Source organism: Sarcophilus harrisii, chromosome 1 (assembly GCF_902635505.1).
Source record: "Sarcophilus harrisii chromosome 1, mSarHar1.11, whole genome shotgun sequence".
Classification (NCBI taxonomy): Eukaryota; Metazoa; Chordata; class Mammalia; order Dasyuromorphia; family Dasyuridae; genus Sarcophilus; species Sarcophilus harrisii.
Window position 1 is genome coordinate 662,790,470 of NC_045426.1, and position 22,175 is coordinate 662,812,644.

A 22,175-nucleotide genomic window follows, 5' to 3' on the forward strand; every position below is an offset into this window, starting at 1 on the left:
TGGCCCAGGATCAGGAGGATCTAGCTGGATGTGTGAGCAGGATCCCTTACAGGATCTCAGGCAACTCTCTAAAATTATCTGGGGCAAAGCAAGAGCTTATCTACATTGGTAAGAGAGTTTCCTTACAAGAAGTTCCTTATGACAATAAAATTTAAAAAAAAATCTGGTTTAAAAAAAAAAAGTACTCACAGTACTGTGAGTGTATGCAGTAGTACAGGCAGTATGGTATTGCAGAGAAAGCTGACCATGAAGATAGAAAGTGAAGTCCAGCTTTGGACATATATTGGCTGTTTGACCCTGCACAAGTCATGTCACATCTGCATCTCTCAGGCAACTCTTTAAGAAATTACACAACAGTTCCCTATCTGAATTGTAAGAAGGAGTTCCCTACACCAAGGAAATTACAGGCCAGAACAAAAATAAATGAATAAATAAATAGGTCATACCAAAATGAGTTACAAACCAGGGAAATGCTGGAGCTGACCTAGATTTTAGAAAGCATTTAACAGAAACGCTTTTGCTATTCTTACAGAAAAGATAGTTACGGGCTAGATGACAGTACAGATGCCCACAGAGAAATGGGTAAATAGCCAACCCCAAAGAAGACAATACAGACCCAATGTCAATCTGGAAGGACATTTTGGGCAGTTGGTTTCTGCTCCCAAGGGCAAGGGGTCCTTCCTACCATGGTTCTGCAAGAATAGTATCAGCTTTGTTTAAATTCTTAATATGAGACTGGCAAGAAAACTGAAGGAAAAGGGATTTGAATCTTCAAATCATTGACTGTATTCAGTTCAATTCAACCTTGCTATCTTTAAAGGTATAGGGGAAAGTTTATCAACTGTGTATCTAACACAAACCAGGGACAGATGCCAAGATTGACAACATCAGGACCCAAGCTCATTGTGACAGTCTAGGACAGTGGACCTGTCTTTGGAATGAAACAAGGACAAATGTAAAGTCTTACACTTGGACTCAATGTCACAAGTATAAGTATGAAAAAGGCTTGACTAGATAGCAGGTAACTTGAAAAAGATCTGTGGCTATTGGTAGAACACAAGTTCAACATGCATCAACAATGTGCTATATCAGTCAAGAAAACTCACATAATCTTTGGCTACGTGAAGAAAAACTCTATATCCAGGACTGGGAAGGTGATATCCCAATTGGATATCTGGCCCAGGCAGACCATTTCTAGAAAATGTGTTAGGTTCTGATAGCCACATTTTAGGAGATACAATGATAAGCTGTGGGTTCTCCAGTTGTGAAAGACCTCACTATCATTTCATGAGATCAGCTGAAGGAACTAAGAATAGTTAAGCCTAGGGAAGAGCAATCCTAAATCAGGCAGTCAAGTTAGGATTAATATGGTTCAATAGCTATCACGTGCCAATGGTATAGATTCTTTCTGTTTGAATCACAGGGCCACAATTAGTCGGAATGGGTGGAAATTGCCAAGAGACAAATTTAGGGTTCTTATTCTAGGATTATTCAAAGCTAGAATGGGTTCCCTTGGAAAGCAGTATTTACCTCTCCCTAGAAGGCTTCAAAAGCAGAGGCTGGTTGACTCATCTGCAAATTAATGGAGGGAATATTTCAAGGTTCAGGTTAGACTAGAGAGCTCCTGATGTCCCTTCAACTCTGAACTTTTGGGGTTTTTGAGCCTGTATGATAGGATCCTAGTCCTAAAGGTCTGACCAGTGATCTCTGTCTACTTCACTTTTTTTTCCTCCCAATCTGCTCACTCCCTCTTTTGCATATGTCGGTGGGACACTCCAACTTGCTTCTAACTTGGCTGGTTGCATTTCCTGTCACACAAGGCAGTGAGAAAAGAAGGGGGTGGGGGGAAGCACTCAAAGGTCAATGGGATGGAACAGCTTTTAAAAAACTTCACTGAACAAAGCAGGCATTTTGTTTTTAAATATAGTTCCTGAACCACCAAAGAGTATTCACTTCAAAAATAGAAAGTGGTCAGTTCTTGAGAATGGTAAGCAACTTACAAATGTGCCTTTAAATGGATGGCACAAGCAGTGCTTCAGAAAGATTAATCACAAAATATAAGAAAGGAAATGCCCTTAGAACACAAAACACTTAAAGCTAACATGTCCTCAGAACAACTAATAAGAATGGAAAAGCCAGAAGGGAACTTAAAACACAGAATATGTAACACAGGAAACAAAGTCCCTAGGTCACCTGGGCTAGCCCCTATTAAAGAGAACAGCATCAGACATTTATGTAGTAAGTGCATTTCTATCTTCAATTTCAGATCTGCCTTCTTGCCTCTCTGCCTTTTGGAATGCCAGATCCCTCCAAGGTGAGTTCAGCTCAAGATCCTTTCAGATTCCCCAGCCCTGTCCTCCCCAAATTAGTTTTTGAGGGGAGGAAAAGTCCAGACTTGTGACTCTGCTGAAATAAAGAAATTCCCTTTGCTAAGGCAGATCGGCAACTGTCGGGCAATTCAGTTTCAGGGAGCCAGAGTTGGCTTGTGCATTCACTGGTTGGATGAGTTGTCCCAGAATCAGTCAGTCAATATCTGTCAGGGAAAGGCTGGAAATTCTATCCTTCAGGACAGGTTGCCTCTCACTTCCTATTTACTATGTATGCATTCTGTGTTTTATAATAAAAACATGTTGTTTTCCCCACTCTAAAAATAAGCCCCTTGATTCTAAATCTAGCACCATGTTGCCTTTCCAGGAACAAACTAACTATGCTAAATCTGATTACCAATTTCTTAAAAAAAAAAAAAAAAAAAAAAAAATCACTGTAGAATTTAACACATCCAAAGAGTAAGATAAGGGAAAGCTATTTGGATGCTAATCAGGAGGCAAAACGGAGTTTTGAAGAGTTTTGAATTTAGACAACACAAAGCATTTCAAATTCCTGAAAAAAGGGCTCATAGAATCATAAAATTTCAGATTTCAAGGGCTATCTGGCCCAACTTGCCACCACATGCAAGAATCATCTGGTCCACTGAAGGCTATTTGGAACTAAATGGGGATTTGTGGGTGTGAAGAGTAAAGAACACTGGATTAGGAGTTGGGAGGCAGAAAGAATCTCCATCTGCTAAGGTCCAGGGCATTACCACTCTGCAAATCAAATGCCCTAACTTGCTTTAAAGCTCAGTTCGGATGCCTCCAGTTTCCTCTTAATTAGTTCAATGGTTGATGCTCCACACCATCTTAAATGTTTCTAAAACATAGTATGATCTTTCCTTTTCGAACCCTTCCATATTCAAAACAATGTCTTTCCAGTTCCACAATCTCTCTCTCATACATATTCTCTCCTTTCCATTCCTCCTGCATCAGCTTTTCATCACTTCTCTTAGAGCCTCCCAATTGATTTGCCAATCTCAAGTCACTCCCCACTGCAACTCATCATCAAAGTTCTTTCTCTAAAACACAAAGCTTCCCATGTCACAACAATAAATGCTCATGGACCTTCTAGGATGAAACATAATATCCTGTTTGGTATGTCAAGTCCTTCCCCACCCACTTTTTTCAGCCCAGTGCCCCTCATTCTGGCTACTTTCCCATTAAACTGGTCTCTAACAGTTCCTTAGGCACAACACTTACTCTCTAAGCCCCAAAACTGGCAAGCAGTCCCCATTCATAGAATCCTTCCTTCTTTTAAGACTCAAATCCAAGGATACTTTTTCTCAAAAACCTTTCCAGATTCCCCCAAGGCTTGTGCCTATCCACCCCCATATACCTGTCACATTTTCTGCATATTCCCATTATAGTGTTAGAGAGAGAGGGAGGGGGAGGGGAAGGAGAGAGCACCTGCACACCATGAGAGTACTTTTAGTTAGAGCACCAAACACCCCATAAGCACTTGATAAATATTTACAGACTGGTTGAGATCCAGTTGGAGGCTTGTGGGTTCTAAGATACAAAGGATTTCAAAACTAAGACATTAGAGACCATCTGGTCTAAACCTTTCATTTCACAAAAAGCAAAATGGGGCTTTGCCCAATGTTACATCGTAAGCAGCAAAACCAGAATTAGGAACCAGGTTCTTTGTCTCGGAATCCTCGGAAGCCAGACAGTGTGCTTAAAAACTTTGGGGATACAGAGAAAGGCAAAAGACAGTCCTGCCCTGAAAGAGCTCACAGTCTAAAGGCAGAGACAAACAAAAAGGGTACAAACAAGATATAAACGGGAGACACTGGAGCTAATCTCAGAGTAAAGACACTCACATTAAGGAGGACTGGAAAAGGCATCTTGTAGAAAGCAGGCTCTTTTTTTGAGCCTAAAGCCAGGTAAACCAGGAGGAGCAAAAGATGGAAGCATGGGAGCTGGCCAGGGGACAAGAAATGGAAGCATGGGAGCCAGTTGAAGACATCTCCAAAGTAGGAGAAATGTAGTATCCTTCTGGGAGAAAATTGTCACTGTTCAAGTAGGACATGGCATCCCAAGATCTGTCGGCAGTGTCTCATGAAGTATCACCCCAGGCTCTGCTTGAACATCAACAATCCTCATCCCCAGGCAGCCATAGCTGGACACTTCTGCCCAGGATAAAGCCCTTCCTTCTGTTAGTCAGTTGTCTGTTTCCTTGGTAACTTCTGCTATCCACAGTTCTGGGTTCTGCTTCCTCTTCTCCTAGACAGCCCTTCAAACATGGGCAACATGGGGAATGGGGAGAAAGCTATTATTTCCCTTAGACTTAAGCTTTTTCCAGAATTAACATCCTCAGTTCCTTTAACCAATTCCGGTAGAAGGTTCCTTTGCCATAATAATTATTCTCCCTTGGAAACTGTCCCATTTTCCATGTACTCCTAAAATGTGGCAGCAAGGACTGAATGGCTATAATGATCCATTTGCAGCACTTAATAAACTCATGCTGAACTGAATGGAATGAGAGGCTAAACTACAACTTATCTTCCTTCCTCTCACAAGAGAGTCCTTTGTATTCTAGGGACCCTTTCAGCATCAACATTCTATGTGCTAAAGAAATAGTGTCAAACTCAAATAGAAACTGATCCCTGCCTACTGCATCGACTTGGAAAACTACAAATTAGCACTATCTAAATTTTATTGTATTTTTATTTGTTTTGTCAAACATTTCCCAATTGTATTTTACTCTGGTTCTCCTTCAATCATTTTGCCAATTGACACCTCTCTCCAAAGGTCCCTCCCAGTTCTGACATCCTATGCTCTATGCAGCTAGCTTTAATGTCTATGATTTCCCAAATACAAATGAAAAGAACTCAAATCTATAGGGAGGTCTGGACAGATTTTTTTCAATGAAATGTTAAGATTCCAGCCTAGCACACTCAAACTCTGGGCTGAGTGCTGAGATGGGACTAGGTACAAGATTTCTTTTATTTAGCTTGGCTTCAAAAATGATTGCTATAGAATTTCACAACAGGGCTGGAGCAGATATGAATATATTTAAGAAATCAAACCAATGAAAAGGAAGTCTAGCACTAAGTAATAGCCAAAATGAATAGGCAAGACATTCTGGGGGCCCAGGTTTTTTTTTTTTTTTTTAGCTCTGGTGAAGCACAGATACTCAGAAAGCCCTGAGACAAAAAGCTTACTGATGAAAACTTGCAGACAGTCATCTCTATAGGCAGACAGACCCTTGGGGGCTGCAGATGGAGCCAAACCCCCCATCAGTTACCCAGCTCACCTATGCAGCCCTGACTGCCATCACTCTACTGTAGCTTCTCCCACTTTTTTGCTCAGGCTTTTAAGCTCACCTAATCCCAATGCCATCCTCACTTCTCCTTCCCAACTCCCAAATCCCACAATTCCTTCACCTACAGTCCTACCTCCTGTAGCTCATGATGTCTAAAACACATATCCTGTCGCTTAATTATATGAAGTCCTTGTATTTTTCTGGTTTTTTTTTTTTGTTTTGTTTTTTTATACACTGAGGTCATGGTCTAATTAGTCTACTACCAACTAGTTCTGTGACCCAAAGCATGTAACATAACATACTTGGGCATTGATTTCTCCATCTGTAAAATGATGGGGGGGTGGGGGGGATAAAAAAAGATCCCTTCCAGTTCTAACATAGTATATCCTACTTCATTCCCAGTTGGAACATCCTATATTGTAAGGTCTCCCCCAGTTCTGAGATTATTTGTTCTAAGGGCCTTATCTACATTAATATTTTCCAAGGTCTGTTCCAATTTTGATACTCTATATTCTCAAGTCCCTCCCAGCTCTGACATTTTGTGATTTTATAGATTGCAAACTACCTTTAGGCTGCCTTTTAATACTTTTCTATGCCGCCCCTCCCTCAAGGCACTTAGTACTTAGGCACACAAAGCCTAACAGTGCTCAGTGATCTGAATGTGCAAGAAAGAAAACATGAAATATCCAATGGGGAACTCCTAGGATGGGGTAAGACAGGGGGGATTCTCTTACACTACCAAAGATGGCTGCAGTTCTCAGAAGGGACAACAACAGTATGTGTGCCTGAACTTGTGGAATTCTGCCTTGCAAAATCTCCAATCCTGCCAGAGCAGTCATTAAGACATCCCCAATTCTACAGGCAGATAGTCATCAGGGTGGAAACAGCCAATTTCTCAGATTCTCCACATCCCTGGGGAATCAAACTGCTCTTGCTCTCACCAACTTGGAAAATCAGGAGGAAAAAAGAGAAGGTCTGCTTTTCCATGGTCTTTTTTTGGTCAGGTTCACTCTCAATCCTATGGCCTGTTAAGTCTTTAGCAAGCCTGGACCTCCTCCACTAAAGAGAAAGTTCCATAAAATACCAAATGATTTTGGGAAACTGAGGCCCAAAAGTTAGAATCTCGGAGCTAAAAGAGACCTTAACAAATCACTCAATTAGATAATCTCAGAGCTACAGAGCCCTCGACACATGGTGTATTAGAACTGAAAGGACATTTTGCAAAGCCCTTGATTTTACAGATTAGGAAACCGAGGAAAGGACAAGGTTGGCCTAAGGTCATCAGCAGCTGGTGGCAACGCAAACACTAGCACTAAGGCCTTATTGAATTAGAGTCAAGGGAGTGTTCTACTCTGGCATTTGGCAGCAGGAGGAGGCTGCCCTTCCCTAGCAAAGTCTTGACATCCGGTTTCTCTCTCAACACCTCCCCAGGTCAGGGAACCCAATCCCTTCCAAAGCAGCTCATTCCATTTTTTGGACAAATCTGATGGTTAGGAAATTCTTCCTTGTGTGGTGCCAAAAGTATGCTCAACATGCATGGCTTTACCCCAGGGTCCTGAGTCCCTGCCTTTTAATCTAGGGTTCTAGATTTGCCATGTTCCTCCTAATAGTCCTTAATGTCATGACCTCTGCTCCACTGATTTCTCCTCCAAGTCCACTTACCAAAATCTGGGTCCTCTGGCCCCAAATTAATCAGTCCTTCTATAACCACCACATGATCTAGATTGCTTTGCATTTACAAGACACATTAGAGCCATTGCCTCCTTGGATGAACTGTGTGTGACAGGTAAGAAGGGTAATTTGGCAGCTAAAGAAACTAAGGCTGACAAACTTTAAATAATTTCCCCAAGGCTAGTAAATTCCAGAACTAGATTTTCACCAGGGGCCTCTGGCCTTAGAAGCACCAAAGGTTCTCCTCCTAAACCACAGCTGCTTTGAGGTTTTCAACTCATCCCTACATAAAACAATCTCAAGTCACACTCACAAATCAAAGATTGGAAGGCCTCCCTTTTCCCTAGTACATGGTCCTACAACAAAACCCGGGAATATCACAGTGATAGCCACACTGGAAAGGCAGGCAGCTGGTGGTGAAGGAAATGCCTCTTTCAAAAGGCAAGTTCTGCCTCCCAACATTTGAGACAAACCAAGGGATCTATTCAAAATGGATTTAAGTGAGTGGTGTGACATTTAAGTGAGTGGTTTGACACTTAATTATCATGGCCAGAAGTATATCAGGATGTAAACCTATACAGCTGTGACAACTGTCTAGAAACAAACACTGACAAATGCAACTCTGGATGTGTCTGTTCCCTAACGTTCAGAACTGGACCGACAGAAACAGAAAGCAAGCCAGATAGGCTGGCGCGCATGAGTGCACACACACACATGCACACGCACACACACACGCACGCACAGCCATTACAAGACAGGCTCCCCCCCTCTACAATGCAGGCACAGCTACTCAGTCTCTGCCTGGGATAGCCAGTTCCCTGTTGGGCAGTGCTGGGAAGGATCCTCAGTCCTGCTCCACACTGTAACTTGGCGGGGCAATAGGCAATGCCTTTATAAAACAAGGAAAATTAAACTCCCAGAGCCAGGCAACTCGAGAAGGACAGTGTGGGCTGCTGCCAAATTCCAGAAGGAGTAATTAAGTGGGGCCTTAGCACTGTGCTACCTGTGCTACCTGAGGGTGACATGGGGGCATCCTTCCGCTGCTCTGAAGCTTTCCTCTTAGGACAGGGGACCTCAGTTACTCTTCAGATACAGTTGATGATTCCCATTTCTCTTCTGGAGAAGGATGACCTGAAGCCAGGAATGACTGGCTTTGGTATGAAAGGAAACACAGTGCACTGAGGTCATTAATATTCTATCACATACCCAGTGGATTAAGTGGTAACTATGAAAAAGTTGCAGAATCCTGCTAATGAGGAAATTACACTAAGTAAAACATCAACCCAGGTCAATGTAAAGGGAAAAAATTTTTTAAATACCACAAAACTAAACAAAGTTGTAGTTTGAAGTTGATGGGAATGAAATGGAGAACTTCAAAGCTTGTTTCTTCCTTATTTTCTAGATAATTAGTAACTACTATTTTGATAACCTTTCATGGCTTCTGGATCAGTCTCAAGATATAAGGGACTTGGGTGCTCATCTCCTGTCCAACCTGAAATCTCCCACAATAATGGTGTCCTCTCTCAACAGGGAATGTGGAAGGGGCCAATTATGCATACAGAAGGGTCCCTGCAGGCCCCAGATTGGCAGTTTTTAAAAATGTAATGCTAGCAAAAAAGTTCTTTTTAATTTTGTTAAGTATTTCCCAATTACATTTTAATCTGGTTGGGCTACACTCACCTACAAGTGAGTGTAGCTGGCCAAGAGGCTAACACCACTTCAGTCCAATAAAGCCCCATCTCTTTACAAAGCACTTTATGAATTCATCCCCTATTCCCCACCTCACCCCCCCAGGTCCTAACGACAGCCCTCTAGGAGTAGGCAGTGCACTATCCCAGATCCTAACTGTGAAGCCCAACTAAAACCAGAAGGCTACCAGGAAGTAAATCCATATAGCTGTGACAACTATCTAGAAACAAACAGTGACAATGGGAGTCTGGATGTGTCCCTTCAAGTTCAGAACCAGACCAACAGAAACCAAAAGGAAGACAAGCAAGCAGGTGTGCGCGCACACACACACACACAGCCACCATAAGACAGGGTTGTCAGCTCTTCCCGTTCCAAGCATGGGTACCTCCCAGTAGGTTATGCTTAGTTTCTCTTTTTGATCCAGAAGGCTGGGTTTCATTCTGAGGGTCTGGCTTTTCAAAAGATCCAATAAGAAAAGCCATCCCCTCAAAAACAGGAGATGTTCAAGAAAAATCTACCAGTCGAAGTCGAGAGTTCCTTTCAGAGCAACAATGAATCATAAACACATTTTTTTGCCCATAAATTTGGGGCAGGGAAGCACTAATAAATTCAGATTTTGTGATTCCTCTGTAGGTTAACAAAATTCAATTGTTATACAACATACAATGGGGCTAAGTTAAGAGTCATGGGTATGTTTCATGCTCTTCAGGACATTCTTAAATTCCCTGTCATATGATCAAATTGTTGTTTGCTGTTATTCAGTCCATGTCCAAGTTTTTATGACCCCATGTGGGATTTTCTTGGCAAAGATACCAGAGCTGGTTTGCCATTTCCTTCTCCAGCTCATTTTACAGAGGAGGAAACTGAGGCAGATAAGGTTAGTGACTTGCCCAAGTCCTAGTAAGTGTCCAAGGACAGATTTGAACTGAGGTCTTCCTGACTCTAGGACTAATGTTTTACCCACTGAGCTACCCAGCTGCCCTATCCCATTAATGGGACCTTATAGCCTCTGAGGTGAAAGAGGCCTCAGGTTCAGCTGGTTCAACTTCCTATGGAGGAAAATCCCATATATATAATCCAAGAGTCTTTTTGCATGTCTGTACTGATGGAGAATTCCCTTACCTCTTGAGGCAATGCACCCACCCCTGGCTGGACAGTTCTACCCCATTAAGAGGGGCTTTCTCATATTAACCAGAAATAGGACCTTCTGCAATTTCCACTGCTTATACTTGCTTCTTCCTTCTGGAGCAAAGTAGGATGAATGTTCCCTCTTGTCTAAGGACCTTTTAAAGCCAGTGATGGTATCCCCATCAAGTCTTCTCCTCCACAGAATCAACAGGCCCAGTATTCCTGAGATGTTTCTTTAACCCAAATAATCTCTATCCTCTGAAAACATTCATTGCCCTTGTCCATGTCCACCCAGAAGCATCTGCACATTAACCCAGGTCTTGATCTGGACACCATATTTCTGCTGATGGTGCTGCTGATATCCCAGTTCTTCTGGCATTCACAGTGTTGTCACTCTACTCTGCACACAGTATAGGTTACATAAATGTTTACTGACTGTCAAACAGAGAACTTCACACATTTAGAATATCTGAAGGTTCACACTTAGCAAGATTCCAGATCTTGGATAGGATTTGGGGCAGCCCTACCCACCCCATTTCTTAACTTGAACCCATTCCACCAAAGGGTTCTGGAAACCCCAACACAACACATTCAAGTCACTTCTCAACTTCAAAGTCTTAAAGACAACAACAACAACAAAAAGACTCATTTAGTGTTTCACATAACCTCCACCAAGGCAAGACCTGCCTAGGAAACACAAAGAAGCTATGGAAAGCTGGACAAAAAGCATCTAGAAGAGACTTGGGTGCAAATAACTGCAATTCTGAATTGCAAGTTTCTTCATTTACAAAATGAGGACAGTAATATTTGCTCTGCAGATCTCACAGGATTATGAAGAAATCTTCCAGGTGCTATAGAAATGTATTTTGATTATTACTACCTGAATACCCCAAGAGTTCCTTTTTTAAGCTGCCAGCCTCCCCCACTCAGTCAGATAGATAGGAGGTACCTCAATTACCTGGCACATCTTCCTACTGGAGGAAAAGACACTGCCTCCATGAACTTTGGAACTATCTTGAGATCTGGCTGTTTTACAATGAGCTAGCAGAAAGGCCAGTGAATTTTTTTCATTAACCCTCCATAATCTATTTCCCAATGGGTCTTACAATATAACCGCTTTAAGAGAGTTCAATTAAACTTTATTGTTGCCATTATCTATGCTGTGATCCCTATTACTCAGCACATTCACAAAGCATTAAGTCTCCAAATAGTAAACATCCTTCCCTAGGATTCAATTTCAAAGAAATCACACGACTGGTGGTAGAAAGGGACTTTAGGGATCTAGTCCACCTCGGCATTTTATAGAGGAATAAAGTGGGTAGCAAAATAAAATGATTGAGTTGAATTTGAACCCAAGTTTTCTGCCTCTATATCCAGTGTTCTTTCAATTACTAATGGGTTTGCAGGCTTGAAATTAGAGTCAGGGCTTACTTGAATAACAGAATAGCAGAATAGCAGGAAAGGATCTTGGAAGTCATGTCACCTCACCCTCTCATTTTCGTGAAGAAGCAGCTAAGCTGCAGCAGTTAAGTGATTTGTAAAGAGTACACAGAAGCTTAATGATAGAGCTATTAGTAGGTAAACTACCCATGGGGTGGCAAGTGCTTTCCCACAACGACTCTCTAAGTCGTATAAAAATTCTTGTTATTTTCAAGATAAGGAATTTAAGACTCAGAAGTTGAAGTAATAATCTGATGGTCTAGTAACGCAATTGAGATTTGAAGATCTCAACTCTGGGTTCAAGACAATCCAATGTGAATTTATATTATCATAAAAATTTTAAGACCTGGAAGCCTCTTCAAATACAAATGATAGAACACTTTCTCAATAGTGAAATGGAACCTAAGATGAAATCAAAAAATCAATATTTTTTCTATTTCACTTATAGATTCATTCATTCATCCCATGCTTAATCAATACCTAGGTTTAACAGTATACTGGGAAATGCTTTTGAAAATCCAAAAAATTCTAGACAAACTGTAATGATGAGCAGAAACTAAATGTAAGGGGCAGCTGGATAGCACAGTAGATAGAGTACTGGTCCTGGAGTCAGAAGGACCCGAGTTCAAATTGAGACTCAGACACTTAACACTTACTAGCTGTGTGACTCTGACAAAGTCACTTAACCTCAACTGCCTCATTCCCCTCCACTCCCCCCAAAAAATAAGATGTAGTAATGCAGATACTCTTTGGCTTAGCAATACCAGTATTAGGTTTGTATCCCAAAAGAGATAAGAAACAAAACAAAAAAAGACTTTCATGAACAAACATATCTATAGCTGGTCTTTTCTAGGGGCAAAGCATCAGAAATTGAAGGAATTCCCACCAAATGGGCAATGGTTAAATCAATTACAGTACGATAGAATCTTACTGTACTATAAGAAATAATGAGCAGGATGCTCTCAGAAAAACCTGTAAAGACTTAAATGAGTTGAAGCAAAGTGAAATGTATACAAAGTACACATTGTACATGAACAAATGTACAAAGTAACAGCAATATTATAAGATCAACTGTGAATGACTTCACTATTCTCAGCAATACAAAGATCCAAGACAACTCTGAAGGATTTATGATGAAAAATGCAATCTATACCCAGAGAAATAACTGATGGCATCTGACTACATTTTTTTTACTTTAAAAAAAAAAGAATAAATAGAGTCTTGGATTCAAAAAAATCAATTGCACAAGTACATGATACATGATTGGGGAGGGAAATTAGCGAGAGAACAATGCTTAGGAAAAAGAACTGGGGATTTTCATGGCTGCAAGCTCAATATTAGTCAAGAGTGTGACCTGGCAGCTAATGAAGCAAAAGCAACTACATCTGGAATGAATAGAAAAGGTCAATATCCCAAAGTAGGAAGACGTTAGTCACACTATCCATAAGCATAGGCAGACTGTATACATCTGGTGTACAAGTTCAGTTCTAGGTACATTTTAGGAGTGACAACAACAACCTGAAGCCAATTTAGAAAATGTAAACAAGAAAAACCACAGGCAATTAGCCTTGGAGAAGTGAAGACTTAGGGTGGGCATTCCTGAATCCTTTTTCTAACAGGCTGTCAGAGAAATGTAGTCCCAGAAGATAAAAGTAAGAAGAAGGGATAGAGGTTACAAGAAAATAGATTTCTACTCCCAACCCAAGGAGAAACTTCAGAACAAGCAGAGCTGTCCTACTATGGAACAGACTGCTTCAAAATCTGTAGTGAGCATCCCACCATCAAGGATATTGAAGTAGTCATGAATGACTACTTGAAGATGCTTAAATTCTCACAACCCTTCCAAAGCTGAGATCCTCTGATTTTGCCTTTAAAATGAAGATTAAGATAAGTTTTCTAAAAACAAACAAACAACAACAAAACCCTAGAACCAAAACAGAGCATAAAAACTATTCTCCCAATCAAGCCTTCATTTTGTTATGTTTAATGCAGTGTATTCCTGTGACTTGCCTCTAGTAAATTCAATCTTTTTATACCAAGTTAATTCAAATATCAAACTATGCTTACTTTTTTTTCTTTCTCATTTTCCCCCCTTTGATCTGATTTTTCTTGTGCAGCGTGATAAATGTGGAAATATGTTTAGAAGAATTGCACATGTTTAACCTATGTTGGATTACTTGCTGTCTAAGGGAGGGTAATGGAGAGAAAAGGGAGAAATTTTGAAAAACGGGGTTTTCCAAGCTTAATAAAAACTATCTTTGCATGTATTTTGAAAATAAAAAGCTATTTTTTAAAAATCAAAATAAAGATTTCCAAGAAATTGTGAGAAGCAGGTCACTGCAGCTCTTAAATTATACAAAAAGGGCAGAAGAAAGGGATCGTTTCACGATCTCTGGATTTGCAGTTAGAAAACTTCAAATCTTCACTGCCACTTATTATCTGGGTCCTCAGTTTCCTAAACTATAAAAAATGAGGGGCAAGAATTGAGGCTCTCTGTGGCCCTGTGCAGCTGTCCCTTAAAGGATGATTTTTCAGCCAAAGTATAGCCATGGCACTTAACAAACTGTCCAAGTGTTTTCTATCAGGAGAGCAAGACTTACATGAGGGGGGAAAAAAAGGAACAGGATCTAACATCCAGTGGGGAAAAAGGAAGGAGGAGGGAGAGGGGGTGTGTCTAACCACACTATCTCATTCCATTCCTCAAGTTTCTAGCTTCCCCTCTCTAAGCCCTAGTAGAAAAATCCTGAATGTGCTGTCTAACCACACCACACTCACTATGGAAAAAGTTATTCAATGTACATCAAAGCTCATCCCTATTAGCAATCACACACATAAATGTGCTACTTTAAAGGCACTGGATTGGGAAACAGCCATACATGACTCCACAATGTCAGCCTTTTCTCAATTCATTTCAATTTTTTAAGATTAAGCTGTATCGCTCCCCCCCCCCCAAAAAAAAACAACTAGGCAGACAAGCTAATTCCTGTCCCTCCTCCCCAAAGGAGAGCATAAAAGCCTTCTTAATTAGGTCTAAGAAGGCCTTCCGGAGAGATTCAGTCTCTGGTGATTACAATCCCAGCTCCGTATTCAATGACTGCACAGTAGCTCTTTATTAGCACATCTCAGTTCATAAAGACAAAGTTAAGTCATGTCAGCACTTCTATTACAGACCCCTTGTCTTCTGAGGAGAGGGCTCAAATTCTAGGAGAAAGAGACAGTATACACTTGATTTAAAAAAAAAAAATTTAGCTTCATGGGAATGAGACAATATGGAGAAGTGGAAATCTATCAAAACTGAGGTGTTGCACATAACCTGAGACAATCCAGAACTCTATCTCAGAACTCCAGAGAAGATAGCCTATCTTCGCTGGACAATACTCAGGCATTCAGGACAATACCCCCACTTTACAGAGGGGAAAACAGGTCCATTGCTCTAAGGAAAATGGTCAGGTTCCGGGAGTGGAGGCTGTCACATCTAGCTTTTTTCACACACACCCCCCACAAAAGGCCAAGCATAGTAGTAAGAACTCAACAGATGCTCCCTGGATTGACTACAATTATCTCTACAGCTTGAAGCCTCAGTTTCTTCATCTGTGGACTAGTTCATAAGGTCTTAATCGATTCCAACATTCTTTGCTTTAAAGTCCCTTCCTAGCTCCAACCTTCTACAATTCTTTATTTGAAGAAGTGGTTTTTTTCCTATGTTTATCCAGAACAAAAACAAATGACATCCACACTATGACTGCTTGGGCTTGTTTAAACAGCACTGAGTGCCCAGTGAATTCCAAGGAAGGAATCGAACAGAAGACTGAATAGGTCCCTTTCTTTCTCCAGCTTCGTCAAGGTTGAAAAAGATAGTAATCCTAAATATTGGGACCTAGTTCTGACATAGAAGCAGAAATGACCTTGGAGGTCATCTAGTACAATCCCCACCTTTCAGATACAAGGAAACTGAGAAGTGAAAGGACCAGCCCAAGATGACATTGCTCTTTAGTGAAAGAATGGAGGTTTGATCCCCTAGTTCAAGGTTAAGTCTTAGGAAATCCAATCAGGGTTTGTCTTCATTGCACCACAAAGGGAACAAGAAATTTTCAAAGAACAATAAAGAATTCTCCATCTAACAGATATCTTCAGATCCTGGAGCCCCAAATCTTGCTTTCACAGCACATTTCAAACAAGTCTGGATACTGAGAAGCAAGTGAAGCTTATTCATTCAGGAGAAAGGGGCACACTGGCTAACTCCTTCCTTGGGAATCCAAAGAATCTACAGTGATATAGGGTAGTCCAAGAATACTCTGTTGTGGCTGTTCAGTCATTCCAACGTTCTATGAGCCCACTTGGGGTTTTCTTGGCCAAGATACTGGAGTGCTTTGCTGTTTCCTTCTTCAGTTCATTTTACAGATGAAGAAACTAAGGCAAACAGGATGATGTGACTTGCCCAGGTTTACATATAGTAAGTAACTGAGGTCAAATTTGAACCCAAGAAGACAAGTCCTTCTGACTCCCAATCTGGCATTCTATCCACTGTGCCACCTAGCTGTTCCTAAGAGTAATCTACTTTCCTCTAAAATTACCAGGGAGTGTGGAAGAGCAAGGGAGTGGAAAGAGTTCAAGGTTCTGACTGAATCCTGTGAAACAAACAAACAAAAAGACTGTGTCTTCTACTAATCAATTCTTAAAGGATATTTTTCCTCTTTGCAAACCTTTAAACCTTCATGTATTTTTTTCTCAGAAAAATGGTGTCAAGACAAAGAGGAACAGAAACCTGGAGGGGAGTGGGGCTACTCAAAAGCAGTAGAGTCAAAGACAGGAATTTTAAAACCACTGCTTAAGGAAGGGCAAACCCGTCCAACAATGGAAGTCAATGATTATTTCCTGTTAAGGGCAAGGGCACTGGGGTATAAGTTAACAGATCGACTAGTGGGGCCTTCTTGGAACTTGCCTAGCAGGCCCACCAATGCATCTGTTAACTTGTGTGCAGTCTGCCTTATGCCAAGAAAACCGCAGGAAAGGCAGTTTCCATGAATGGAGAATGTGTATTACCAAAATGTTGACAGGGTTACAGGATTTTGAGGGAGGGCAGCAAGACGTGGAAGAAAGAGTGAAAAGCCGGGAGCTCCAGTCTAGCTGGATGGAATCAAGACCTGGCGGCAAGTCCCATCCTTCGGCAAACTCCATAGGGTGGAGGCAGCAATATTGGCATTAGAAACTTCACAGGGTTTTTAGGAGAGGAAAGTACTTGGAAAGTGAGGAATGAGAAATTTAGAGCTAGAAAGGATGATGATCCTGAGGTCTGGGGAGGCCAGTGTCCAGACTCACATTGGAGGTGGCAAAGCTAGGATCCCAAAGAAATATGAGCTATACTATAATTTATCTGTCAAATAGATGTAATGATGTTTGTTTGCATTACCCATTTCGAAGGGTTGCTGTGAAGTTAATTCAAGATAGCAGCTATTTAAAAATGCCAGTTACTATAGAAGGGTCTCTACACTAGCTTTAAGAGTAGCAAACAAAGCTTTGACTCTGGCTGAAGACTTCTTTTCAAAGATGGTCCGTCAAGCACAGCAAAATCTCAACCTTAGACAGCCTTGGTATTAAAGAGCTTACAGAGACAGGAAGGGCATATCTGTGAACCTGATAATAGGCACTCTAAATGCAGATCTTACTGTTCATTTACAGTAAGCGCTAAAGCAAACAGCACCTTCTGAGTCAATGCAATTATCGTCTAGTTTTTTTCTTCCAAACCACCTAAAAATAATCATAGCCCCAGTTCTCCCTATTGAACATCACCTAGTAAATACTAAATTCTTTAAAGTTCAACTTTCTATCAAATACACTCATAGAGGTTAAACACCTACACTCCATGCCAAGCAATGCCGGGCAAACTAAAACAGAACTGCTCTTTTAGGCTTCGGGATACCCCATCTGTTTCCCTATCACTTTCTCCACCTTGCTTCCAGGTCTGTCTTACATCATTAAAAGCAAAATTCTCTTTTCCTGCCCTCTACTAAGTGGCACAATAGAAAGCTGGGCCTGGAGTCAGGATGCCAAGAGTTCAAATCCAGCCTCAGCCGCTAGCTAAGTGACTCTAGGCAAGTCATTTCATCTATTTGCATCAGTTTCCTCAACTGTAAAATGGGGATGACAACAGCCCTTACTGCCCAGGGAGGTTGTGAGATCAAAGGTGATAATATTTGTAAAGGGTTTGGCACACAGTAGGCACTATATAAATGTTTACTCCCTTTCCCAGTGAAAGTGAAAAACCCACTTGCCCTCTCCAAAAACAAAACAAAACTATGGAGAGCTGAGAGAAGAAAAAGAGGGTGCCGTTCTAGGGAGAAGTAGCCAAGACAGACTCTGTGAGACAGACTTGAAACTTCGGTAGCTAGGAGGGTTCTTAAAGTACATCGGAACGGGCCTCCTCCTTTTATGGACTGGGAAGTGGTGGCCCAGAACAGGGGAAGTGACTTACCTAGGGCCCCACAGAGAGTTAGGGAGGGTGTGTCCTGGGGGTCTGTCTGCTCCACAGCACAGGTAGGAGCAAGAGTCGGGGGAGGATGGGACAGAAGAAAAGGACGTGCGGATGCCAGGAGGGAGCCCAGGAACTCCTTCTGCACAGGGCTAAGGAGCCCCAACTTCCCTTCTGCGCTGGGAGCGGGGGAGGGGTCAAGGAGGGAAGTCATCTGCCCCCTTTCCCACCCAACCCCCAACTTTAGGGAGGCAGGCATCAGTTCACCGAAGGGATCCTAAAACTTCCGGTGGGTCTTTAAGACCTTACAGCTCCAGGGCAGTCTCGCATCCAGAAGGAAACACCAACCGCACCCGATTCAAAGCAACTCCGGTTTCTAAAAGTGACCCCACACTTCCAAGAAGTCCTGGTTCCCAAAAGTGACCCCACAGCTGCGGGGAGCCCCAAATGCTCGAAGGCAGCCCTAGATCCTGAAAGGAACACTAACCGCACCTCGATTCAAAGAGAGTCCGGTTTCTAAAAGGGATCCCACAATGTCAGGGAGTCCTGGTTCCCAAAAATGATCCCACAGCTCCGGGACGCCCCAGATCTCGAAGGAAAAGCCAACCACACCCCGATTCGGAGCGGTTCCGGTTTCTAAAAGTGATCCTCACCATTCCCGGGAGTCCCGGTTTCCGAAAGTGACCCCTCCAGCTCCGGGGAGACTCACGGCCGCACCCCGATTCAGAGCGACCCCAGTTTCTAAGTGACCCCATCATTCCGGGGAACCCTGGCTCCCTAAAGTGGCGCCGCAGCTCCGGGGACCCCCAGTTCCGAAGGAAAAAGCAGCCGCCCCCCCGATTCAGAGCAACCCTGGCTCCCAAAAATGACCCCGCAATTCCGGAGAGTCCCTCACAGCTCCAGATCCCGACGGGAACACCAACCGCATCCCGATTCGGGGCAGTCCCGGCCCCGAGACCCCAGAGCGCCAGGACAGCCTCGGTCCCCAAGAGAAAGCCCACAGCAACAGGGTGGCCCCGGTTCCCGAAAGTGACCCCAGGGCTTCAGGGCAGCCCCGGTTCCGACCCCACACTCCAAGGTGGCCCGGACCCCGAAAGTCGCGGGAGTCTCGGAGGAGGGGACGGGGAGGAAGAGGCAGAGCCCCGACGGGGATCCCAAAGGGGAAGGAGGGAGGAGGACGGCGGTGACGGGGGGCCGCGATAGGGCGCCTCACCTCGGGCCCGGGTCCGAAGCCAACAGAGGGGGGGGGCGGGAGCTGAGGGTGCCGCGGCGCGCCCTGGGAGCCCGAGCGGCGCCTCCGCTTCGCGGTGCCTCACAGCGCCAGCGGCGGCGGCTCACTTCCGGGTTCCAGGAGCCATCTTGGTGCTGAACACGAACTTCCGGGAGACGTCAGGGGAGGGGCGAAGAGAGGGCGGGGAAAGACAGAGAAGGGAGGGCAGCGGGGGAGGGAGAATGGGGGGAGGGGAGGGGAGGAAAGGGAAGCAAAGGGGAGATAGGAAAAGGAGGGAGGCGGGAGGGGGCGGAGAACAGAAAAAGGAGGGGAGGAGGGGAGGAGAAGGGAAGGGGGTATGGGAAAAGGGGAGAAACAGAAAAAGGAGGGGAGGGAAGAGAGAAGGAAAAGGGGAGGCAGGAAAAAAAAGAGAGGGATCGTGACCTGGGGCTCTGTAACCCCTTGTATTTTCTCTTATGCCGACAAGGGGTCCGTGGGCTTCGTCAAAGTAACCGCTAGGGGACCCGCGAAATAAAATAGCTGAAGAGCTCTTACTCTTTGAAAGACAAGAGGAAGATGGGTGGAAGAGACAGCAGCTCTCGTCAGTTTCCCCAGCTTCCTTCCAGATTCAGCTCAATTCCCTCCTCCTGAGAGCTCTGTGTCAGGTCTCTTCCACCTCTCCTCCCCTGCGCCTTGCTACTTGTTTCCTAGGAGGGTTACATTGAATCTACTGTGTGAGGTTTACATTGAATCTACTATGTATCTATTTTGTCCGCACCTGTAGATTGTCTTGTCAATTCCCCCATCACAACGTATGTCCCTTGGACTGTAGTTTCTGGTTTTTGCCTTTCTTAGAATCACGAGCGAGCAGCGCGGTGCCGGGCCCATAATAAACTTTTAATAAATTATTGTTGACTAAGGACTCGCTTGCCCTCCTAGGAACGCAGGCGGTCAAGAGTCTGGTCCTAGATTATGAATTGACTGAAGGAGAAATAGAAAGAAAAGGTTTCCTTCTCCCTTTCCCCATTCCCATTTCCAGGGCTTCGGAGCAGTGTCCCCAGACCAGATCCGATAAGGCTCTTACATACCTTAAAGCTTTATGGAAATATTAGCGATCATTGTTGTTGGTGGTGTTATTGTGTTATAACATCCCTTCTTTTAGACACTTCCTATTTGTCTTTCTCTTCACCTACTCCTCTTCGGCTAAGTTTGTTTTTGAAGGACCAAGTCTTAAACCAAAAACAATCTGATTCTAATTGGCCATTAATAGATTCCAGGAAAAGCCCCACTTGGTCATTCTTGGGTCCTGATGGACTCAGATTGAATATAAATAGCAGTCATTTCTGCTTTGGCCAAAAACAACCAGAGTCTTCCCTTCCCAGAGTCATTCTTTCATTTATTTATTTATTTAGATTTGTGGGGAGGGGGTGAAAGAGGAGATTCTTTGCTCAGTTGCTACCTAGCTTTAATCACTGAAAGGTGCAGCCTCAGTCAAATTGAAAGCTGTCAAAGACCTAAGCTTAAAAGGCCATTTTATCCAGGGCCATCTCTAGTCTTAATCTATATCTTGCCACTGCGCCTAGATGGCTTTAGAGGGAAAAGTGAGGCAGGTGATCTTGCACAGCTCTCCCTCACTTAAATCCAATTCACTTTCATGTCATGGCATCACCTCCTTGATATCATGATCCTTTTGGAGAAAAAGGACAAACAACAAGCTTCCCACTCACCAACCCACCCAATTTGTTCTCAATACCAACCACATCCAGTTGAGGGGACCTTTAAGGCAGATTTACTGAAAGTTTCTGACTAGGGTTATACAAGATAGGCAGGCTCTAATGCTTGGAGATAAGCTGTTTTAGAGGGAATACCCAAGTGAATCAGAAAAAACACAGATTTAGAGTTGGGAGGGAATTTAGAAGCTAGCCTAGAGATATGAAAGAGAAAAAGGAGAGGGAGGAGATGGGGGGGGGGGAAGAGAGCTAGGGACAGAGACAAGGAAAAGGAGAAGGTGAGGGAGAGGGAGAGAATAAGGGAAAGGGAGAGAGGGAAGGAAAAGGAGAGGGGGAGGGGGAAAGGGGAGAGAGGGGGGAAAGGGAGGGAGAGGAGGAAAGGAGAAGGTGAGGAGGAGAGGGGGAAGAAGGGGAAGGGAGAGGGAGAGAAGGGGAAGAGAGAGGGAGATGGGAAGAAGGGAAGAAGGGAGAGGGGGGAAAAGAGGGAGAGGAGAAAGAGAGGAAGGGGGAAGGGAGGGAGAGGTAAAAAGGAAAAGAAAGGAAGAAGGAAGAAAAAGAAAGGAGGAAAGGAAGGAAGAAAAACAAGAAATAAAGAGAAAGCATTCCAGCAGTTTACAATCCATTAGAGAAAACAATATGTACTCATACTGCTAAGTAAATACAAAATATATGTCAACAGTTGTTTGTCCTTCGTTTTCAAAGAAGACAATTACGTCATGATGTTGGGGTCATGGGACAATGTGTTTGGCTGTGGTTATGTCAACTAATTGGTATGGGAAATGTTGCTAGCAATTGGAAGCTCAGAGAGTCCTTGTTTAGGAGGTAACTCTTAAGTTGAGCTATATAGAAAAAAGATCTATGTGAGGAAAGAGGACACTCCAAGCATGGAGGACAGCCCAGACTGAATAAAGGATCATGGGCTCACAGACTTAACATTAGAAAGGATCTTAGAAGGTCGTCTAGTCCAGCCCCTTCATTTCACAAATAAGGGAACAGACCTAGAGAAGGTGCTAATTCCACAGCCTTCTTTCTTTCCAGTCAACCAAACTGCTTCTCCAAGACATAAAGCATGAGGCTAGAATGTTTGTCAAGAGGAACAGCTAGAAGACCCATTTGGCTCTAATATGTAACAAGCCTGGAAAGGTGGACTAGAGCCTAATCGTAAAGGTTTTTAAGTGCCAAATGGGAAGAGATTGGA

General features: G+C 43.1%; 1 protein-coding gene across 1 annotated transcript in view; it reads right to left on the reverse strand.

Annotated features, from left to right (window-relative positions):
* Nucleotides 1-19,420, reverse strand: part of SBNO2 (strawberry notch homolog 2) — a 193,958-nt gene extending 174,538 nt beyond the window's left edge. Inside the window, exon 1 of the mRNA XM_031948032.1 lies at nt 19,251-19,420. The gene's annotated coding sequence lies outside the window, so the exon portion shown is untranslated. The remainder of the gene's footprint in view (nt 1-19,250) is intronic.
* Nucleotides 19,421-22,175: the final 2,755 nt, after the last annotated feature.